Raw genomic sequence first — 8,104 nt, forward strand, 5'->3', positions numbered from 1 at the left:
ATAATGGCATTCTTAGCCATCTCGCATAATCTTTAGAGTATCTCCCAATGAAATGTGATATATTCTTAATTGATGAAAATCGATCCTCATCTAATGTCTACTTGTCTTCAATCCCTAAAAAGATTGGTAAGAAATAAATAAATTGAGATTGAAATAAAATAAAATTTAGATTAGAAGGCTTTGAAATATGCAAGCTTTGGTTGAGAATGTCACTCAGTTTTCTTAATTAAAAACTAAGAAAGAACATGCGGTTGAAGAGATTCTTTGTTGTTTCGATATTTGGTTACACTAGTAAAACAAAAATCAAAATGCTATATTCTCCATGCTATATCCTCCCTGCCAGTTCACAAATGAGCTCTATTACAAACATTTGACCATTTTTAGTGTGAAAATTGTATTTTTTTATATTTAAAATGAATAGACCTAAAAATTCAAATTTTAGATTAAGGAGAACGGAGTGGCTAAATGGCGGAGATTGGGCGTAAAACACAGCGCCCAATCCTGCTCGACTTCGACTGTGCGAAGTTCCAAGTTTAAGAGAAAGGAGTGGTAGTCTTCTTCTCGACTCAGATCATTACCAATGAGATCTGGATATTCGTCTTTTGATTGATTGGCCTCTCCGGGTAGAAAGGTAGATCCAAATCTTAGAACCTAAATCTAAATCAAATGGATCTACAACATTCCAAGTAGGCTTAACCATATCATGCAGAATATAAGCGTAATTAAAATAGAATTAAATGACTAGTTTAATAAACGTGTTAATTAAACCTTTTTTTATTGAAGATCTTTTGGAGATTAATCTTAGTTCCTCAGTAATAATTTCCTAAATGTAACTATGAAAAGACATATATACTTAGGGTTCGTCGATTCGATTTTCGGGTTATTCGAGTTCATTGGGCTGGGTTGTTCGATATTTTAGCCAATTTAAAAACCGAATTCGAATAATTTCTAATAAAATTAAACTGAATTCGAATTTAATTTACTGTTTGAACTTGAATCGAATTCAATTTTTTTAATATATTATATAATAAATTATATATAATTATGTAATTATATGTAATGAATAATATAATAAATATATAATTTAAATAAATATTAAAAAATATATTCGATTTTTTTTTTTAGTTTTCGAGTTGAAACGCAAATTTAAAATAAAATAAAAAATCGTATTTAAATTTGAATTTGTTTAAAATTTGATTCGAAAACTAAATTCGGTCGGATATTAGAAAATATTAAACATAACATCTAACCTTAATATAAAAATAAATGATCATACCTTCAAAATAGTCCATAACAATCAACCTCTTTATGATCATTCATCAATCATCATGCAATTTTCAAGAACACAATTATACACTACGTTTCAACGATCAATTAAAAACTTCTAGGAATGTATATATAGAGTTCATTTAGTACAGTGCCGGACAACGATCAATTAAAAACTTCTATGAATGCATATATAGAGTTCATTTAGTACAGTGTCGGACCTGAGATTTTGAGGCTTGAGACGAACACAAAACTTGGTGCCCTCAAAACTTAATATTCATACATATATTTTTTTATCGATTTAAATATAATAGTATTTGTAACATGAATTCTAGAAATAAAATATCATCAAAACAATATGTCATAAGTAAATACTAAAAAAACAAAGAAGATCCAAACAAAATATAAAATTCATGTTCCGAACTAGTAGATAGTCACTTGAATATTACTCGTCTCACATTTTTTAAAACGAAAGTATTGATCAAGTTTGCATAATCAACTTTCTCAATAATTTTTTTCTCGATAGATAACATATAGCTAACCCATTTAGTCTTTCTTGCGACATAGTTGATTGAAGATAAGTTTTAATCAACTTCAATTTGGAAAAACTCATTTCCGCAAATGCAATAGTAACTGATATAGTCAGCAAACTTGATATGCGATATAGGAATTTGGATAACAATCATCCATTGTTTTCAAATAATTCAGTACATCAATCGCTCTTTTTGCTTCTCCGGGAAATAAATGTCTTAACAACTTTAGTTCTAGAAATAAATCTGATCCATCAACATCGGAGTGCCCATCATGTGTTAAAGAATTTTGAAGATTGATACATGAGATCAAGAGACCATCATCATCAATAGACTCAACTTCGTACTTTTGAAATTGCTCAAACCGAGTTAGAAGTGAAGAAAGAGCTTGATCAATTATAAATAAGAAGTAATTAACTCGAAAAGATTCTTTAGGAGATTGAGTTACCTCTTCACTGTTGATATCATCAAATTGTCTCTTTTTCCGAATGATGTGTTTTTCTCGAAAATAGGTTCAATTCCCATTTCACTTGCAATATGTTCGGCTTCAACCAAGGCTTGATCAAATCCAAATTTTCTAAACTCTTGGAGAAAAGAAATAAGCCCCTTTAACTGTCCAATAGCAACATTAATATCCATTTTTTTTAATTGGAGAAACTTACTAACAATGTTAATCTCATATAATAACTTGTACCAAATTATCATTCCGGTTATGAATTCAAAATTCTTAAGTTCAAATGATGTCAAGCCCTCAGCTTCACTCTTTATTTTTTAGTCATAAGAAGTGTTTGCCAAATCAATTAAAGCATCTCGTATTTTTGAAGTCTGGTCTTTTATGGGCTTCACACTTTCAACATGACTTTCTCATCGTGTTTGTGATAATGGCTTGATCGTAAGACCTTGTACATGATCTTTGAAGATTTTCCACCGCTTGGTAGAAGAAGAGAATAATGAATATATGCGTTGTATAACACCAAAAAAGGACATCGCTTTAGGACAATAATTTACCATATCACATAGTGTGAGATTAAGACTGTGGCATTCACATGGAGTGTAGAAAGCTCTGGGATTAATTTCAATTTGGGCTTGGAGTTTGGGGGAAGTGTTTCCTTTTTTTTTAGAATGTTTGTTCTTATTTTTTTCTTTTTCCTTGATTTTGTTGATAAATTGGAATAGTGCGATTCTTTTCTCTAAGTAAGATAGTGTTTTTTATTTTTATTTTTTTTGAAACAAATTAAGTTAAGTTATCAATTATTATTTATGGGCTTTCTAAAAATAAGCCCATGAACATATCATTATAATTTATTTATTTTTAAGATTTTGGTGCACAAAAATGTTTGGGCTTGAGGCAATTGTCTCACTTATTAATTAGACAGTCGTTCCGGGCCTAATTTAGTATTTTTACATTCACTTACATCATTTCAAATTCAAGTATATGATCATAAAACAAAACAACAAGTGTCTATGCAAAATTTGCTCTTCTCTTCAGTTTTTTATTTTTACTTTTATTTCTTATTCATTTTTCTCAATCTTTTATTAGGCACGCCCCCCTTCATCTTTATTTCAAATTGAGCTGGGCATATCTACAAATTAATAAAATAAATCATCCATTCTATATATATATATATATATATATATATATATATATATATATATATATATATATATATATATATATATATATATATATATATATATATATATATATATATATATATATATATATATATATATATATATATATATTTTGAAAAGTTCAATTTTTATGTTTTTTTTATTATATTAATTTTTATTTAAACGGCACAATATTTAAACTGAGATACAATTTTTATTTTATTATTCGATAATTTTATTAATTAATTCGATATCAGATTCATACAACATTAGTATAAAATTAGTTATTATATATTAATTTCGTTCAATAAGCGTTTGTAAAAATATTTTAAAATAAAAATCTTGACATGAGATTTAAAAGTTATAAATCAAAGATTAAAAATGAGATTAAAAATGAGTGTATAGTATATTTCAATATTGTGAATGTCTTATTTTAACTATATATTATCTAATACAATGTTTATAAAATAAAAGTGATTGTTTCATCAACTCAATCATTTCATTCACACGATAAAGTCACATTATGAATTTATGAAAAAACTAGATGATATCATTATTAAATATCAAAGAAGTGACCCGAAACAACATTGCTTATAATTGTAATTTTTTATAACATATAACATGTATAATTTTCTTATTTCCCTTGTCAAGTGAGCATATTAATCAAACTTATCTAAAAATACTCCTACTAAAATAAAATAAATATACAAGATCTAAAAAGTGATGAAAATACTCAATTTAAATAACAAATTTATATATTTAAAATTTTATCTCGTATTATTGATAATATAAAAATAAGACAAAAGTAAATCTATAAAATTTAGCAAACTTTTATATATTATTTTATTTGTAATCTTTCATTCTTTGTAGAGTAAAATTCATCTATTAAAGATTTCAAATAAATTCTTTGACAATAATATTTTGCTTTTTTTACTTTTTTTATTTTTTATTGTAATATATTAACAAAAACATAGAATTAGAATGAGAATATATAAAATCATACGAACAATCATATACTATAAAGAAAATTAATCGAGAAATTGAGAGTAAAGAGAACTAACCGAGAGATTCAAGAAAGAGGCGAATTATAGTTGAAGAATTTTATTATATTACATTGACTAAGAATTTCATTGGAAGAATGCCAATTTTACACACTAAGTTGTAAGAAGGTGTCAAATTTATTTATTAAATATCAAAATTCTATTTATATGTATGAACTTGTCAAAAAGTGTCAAATATATTTAAAATAACAGAAATATTAAACGGCGTCAAAAATTTATCCACATGTAATATCCACCTATTTTATTTTTTAATTTTACATTACTTTTAATTATTTTTCCATTCAAACAAAACTTATTTTTACTTAATCATTTTTTTTCTCTCTCATTCCTCCACAACTCTCCATTTTTTTCTAACTTTTCTCTCTTTGATTAACCCAAGTTCTTTCGGATTTTTACCTTCTTCCTATTAACCTCCAAGTGCTCCATAACTGAACTTTAAACAGTCATCGTCGTTGGTGGAAGTTTTTGTTGGCCGATTCCTAATTCATAGACGTTGTGGCCAAAATCTTCATTAGTCGAACCCCAAATCATTGTCTCTATTAGCGGAAAATGCCAAATTCTCAGTTAAACCTTAAACAATCATCGTCATTGTTGAAACATTCATTGGTCGAATCCTAAATCGTCAATGTTGTGGTGAAGTCTTTGTTAGCCGAATCCTAAATCGTCAGCGTTGTGGCGAAGTCTTAATAACTCGTTACTTTTTAAAACAATTTTTATAATTAATCAATTAAATATTCTTATTAATAATAAAATTACTCATATTATGGAGAAATGAAGAGAGAAATATTTAAAGAAAATGATAAGTTGTGAGGGCAAAGAGAGAGTAAAAATAAATAAGAAAATTTTTTGATGTTTTGTTTGAATAAAAAATAATTAAAGTAATGTCAATTTACAAAAATAAAAAATATGTGATAATACATGTGGCAAAAAATTTAACGCCCGTTTAACATTTCTGTTATTTTAAATATATTTGACACTTTTTGACTAATTAGTATATATAAATAAAATTTTGATACTTAATAAGTAAATTTGACAGTTTATTATAACTTGTTGAGTAAAATTGGCATTCTTCCCGAATTTCATTATAATACATCATCAGGGCACAATGACTATGAATTTCATTATATTACATTGAATTATTTTTATTGCTTTCTAATCATTTAATTTAATTTAATTTATTTATACAACTCATAAAACATAGGATTACCAAATATTATTCAAACCATTATAATAAAAATGGGAACACATATTATTCAAATAACAAAATTAAAAGATTTTCCCAAAATAAACATTTGACACAAGAGATTTGAATAATATTTAAGAACAATAATAACGCAGCAAAACAAAGTAAATATCTTGTCATTAGAAACGAGTATGCGCTATCCATCCATCTCGATCAATAAAATTTGTTGTGCTATATTGTTTTAGATCTTTATTGAAAAGACTCTCAACCTTCGCCCAATGCACCCGTTGTGAAGTGCTAGAACCCGCTCCTTTGCAACCTGCCTCCACATAGGTTAACTTCGCTCTATAGTCACAAAATTAAACCCGTAAGTTATTATATATAAGTGCAAAAATGAAATAATCACTTATGCGTGTTATTAAAATGAAATCAAAACTCAACTCATTCCCGGTATGAAACCATGCATCCCATCCAAGAGGATACACAACCGAACTAAAGATTGATTTATAGAAGACAACTCTAGAGAATGTTCCATAAGCTCTTCCTAGGTAAGCTTTTCCAGTGCCAACAATATAACTCCTCCTAAACACAAATCCACTTGATTCTTGTCGCGTTTCTCGACCTTGTGCAGTAATATAGCCAATTGGAACACCTACTCCCGCCGTGACATTTAACTTGCATTTCTACCCTCAACACAAAGAAATTATGATGAAATCAACTAGTACAATAATTAAAGTATTTATCTAGTGATTTAGAAAAAATGAACTATACATAATTGATACCTCAAAAACAGATTGACCGTATCCCCAAATAAAATCTACCGCTCCTTCTATGTAACATGACTCGTAGTAATGACGACCTTGAAAATCGGAAAGCGTATCTTGGAATCCAACAAATCCACATTCATAGAAGGCCACTTTGTCTCCATATATTATTGCTGCTACTCCTGGAGCAATGCTGGTCTTCTGATGTAGATTATACGAATTCTACACATAATTATATATAGGGTTGTAATAATTCAATTATTTATAACTATTTTGTGAATAATAATACAATAGTTTTAGTCGAACCTCAAATGTTATTCCCTTAGCAACAAAGTTATTGGCAGATACGCTAAAGGTGTTGCTGTCTCCGGTTGAATTATGATCATTCCATGAGATTTTCGTAATAGATGAATCCCTTCCTTCTAAATATATGTATTGCTTCTCGCGTGGGATTGCTACCTTCTCGCTGTATCAAATTGATGAAAACGAGTTTTAAAATGAAATGTAAATAATATGCGAGTAAATATTATACAAATGAACAATATGATTAATTATTACAAGTAGACACCCGGATTGACCAAGATGTGAAACCAATTACTATTCCCCACGGGAACAAAATTGATTGCGCTTTGAATCGACTTGAACTGCCCTTTGCCATACTTATCGACGACTACAGTAGACGCAAAATTATAAGCAAGACAAGGACCAAGAAAAAAATACAAAACTTGAACTATTGAAAACAAAGAAAAATAAGTCATTTTGTAATACAATTTGTGAATCAACCAACAGTTATTTCTGTATTTATATCGGGGAAGGGTATATTATATGTATTTATATATAGTGAGAAAGGTAAATTAATTATTTAATGGTGAAATGGAATGGAGCATTTATTTTTACATCAATGTGGATAAGTACGAATCATAATAAAAGATTTTCATAATTAAGATTTTGTAATTCATCATTATTTATTGTGTAGAGTTAAAATATTTATTTTTAGAATAACAAAATTGTATGATGTATATGTTATAATATTATGTAATTTGTAAGGTGTCTAAGAAAAATATATAAATTGTATAAGCTATTTTTTAATATATGTCATTGAAAATATAATAGTGTGTAAAAGTTGTATATGTTATAAAAAAATGCAATAATACTTTAATTATAAATGATCATTCACTGATGTAAATTTAATATATCATTATTTTTTCTATAATGTTTTTTTTATCAATATTTAATAAACATTCACACTTCACTAATTCTTTTATTATATATAATTCAAATTACAGCTTATTTTAGAACTCTTAGCATATAAATCGATCAACTATTCATGATCTATCATAAATTAATAATTATGTGTTGTTTATTATATTACAAATTTAACTGTAAATGCATTTGTGTAAATCATATAACTATAACCATAATAAGATAAATAAATAATTTGAAAGATAACTAATTTATGCAACTAATAAATTTATAATAATTATATATATATATATATATATAATATCTTTTTTACCAAGATTATAAAATTATAAACTTAAATAAGAAATACAATAAATTTTGAATCAATATTATTAGCTATACACACTATATTTCTTACAGCTCAATAGAGTAAAATATCTAAGATTAATATTTTTCTAAAACTAATATTATTAGCTATACATACTATATTTCTTACAGCTCAAT

The 8,104-nt window shown here is 26.8% G+C and overlaps 1 pseudogene; it reads right to left on the reverse strand.

The window, feature by feature from the left end:
• Positions 1-303: 303 nt before the first annotated feature.
• LOC124930395 lies at positions 304-7,076 on the reverse strand (annotated as a pseudogene).
• Positions 7,077-8,104: the final 1,028 nt, after the last annotated feature.

The sequence above is a fragment of the Impatiens glandulifera genome, chromosome 3 (assembly GCF_907164915.1).
Source record: "Impatiens glandulifera chromosome 3, dImpGla2.1, whole genome shotgun sequence".
NCBI lineage: Eukaryota > Viridiplantae > Streptophyta > Magnoliopsida > Ericales > Balsaminaceae > Impatiens > Impatiens glandulifera.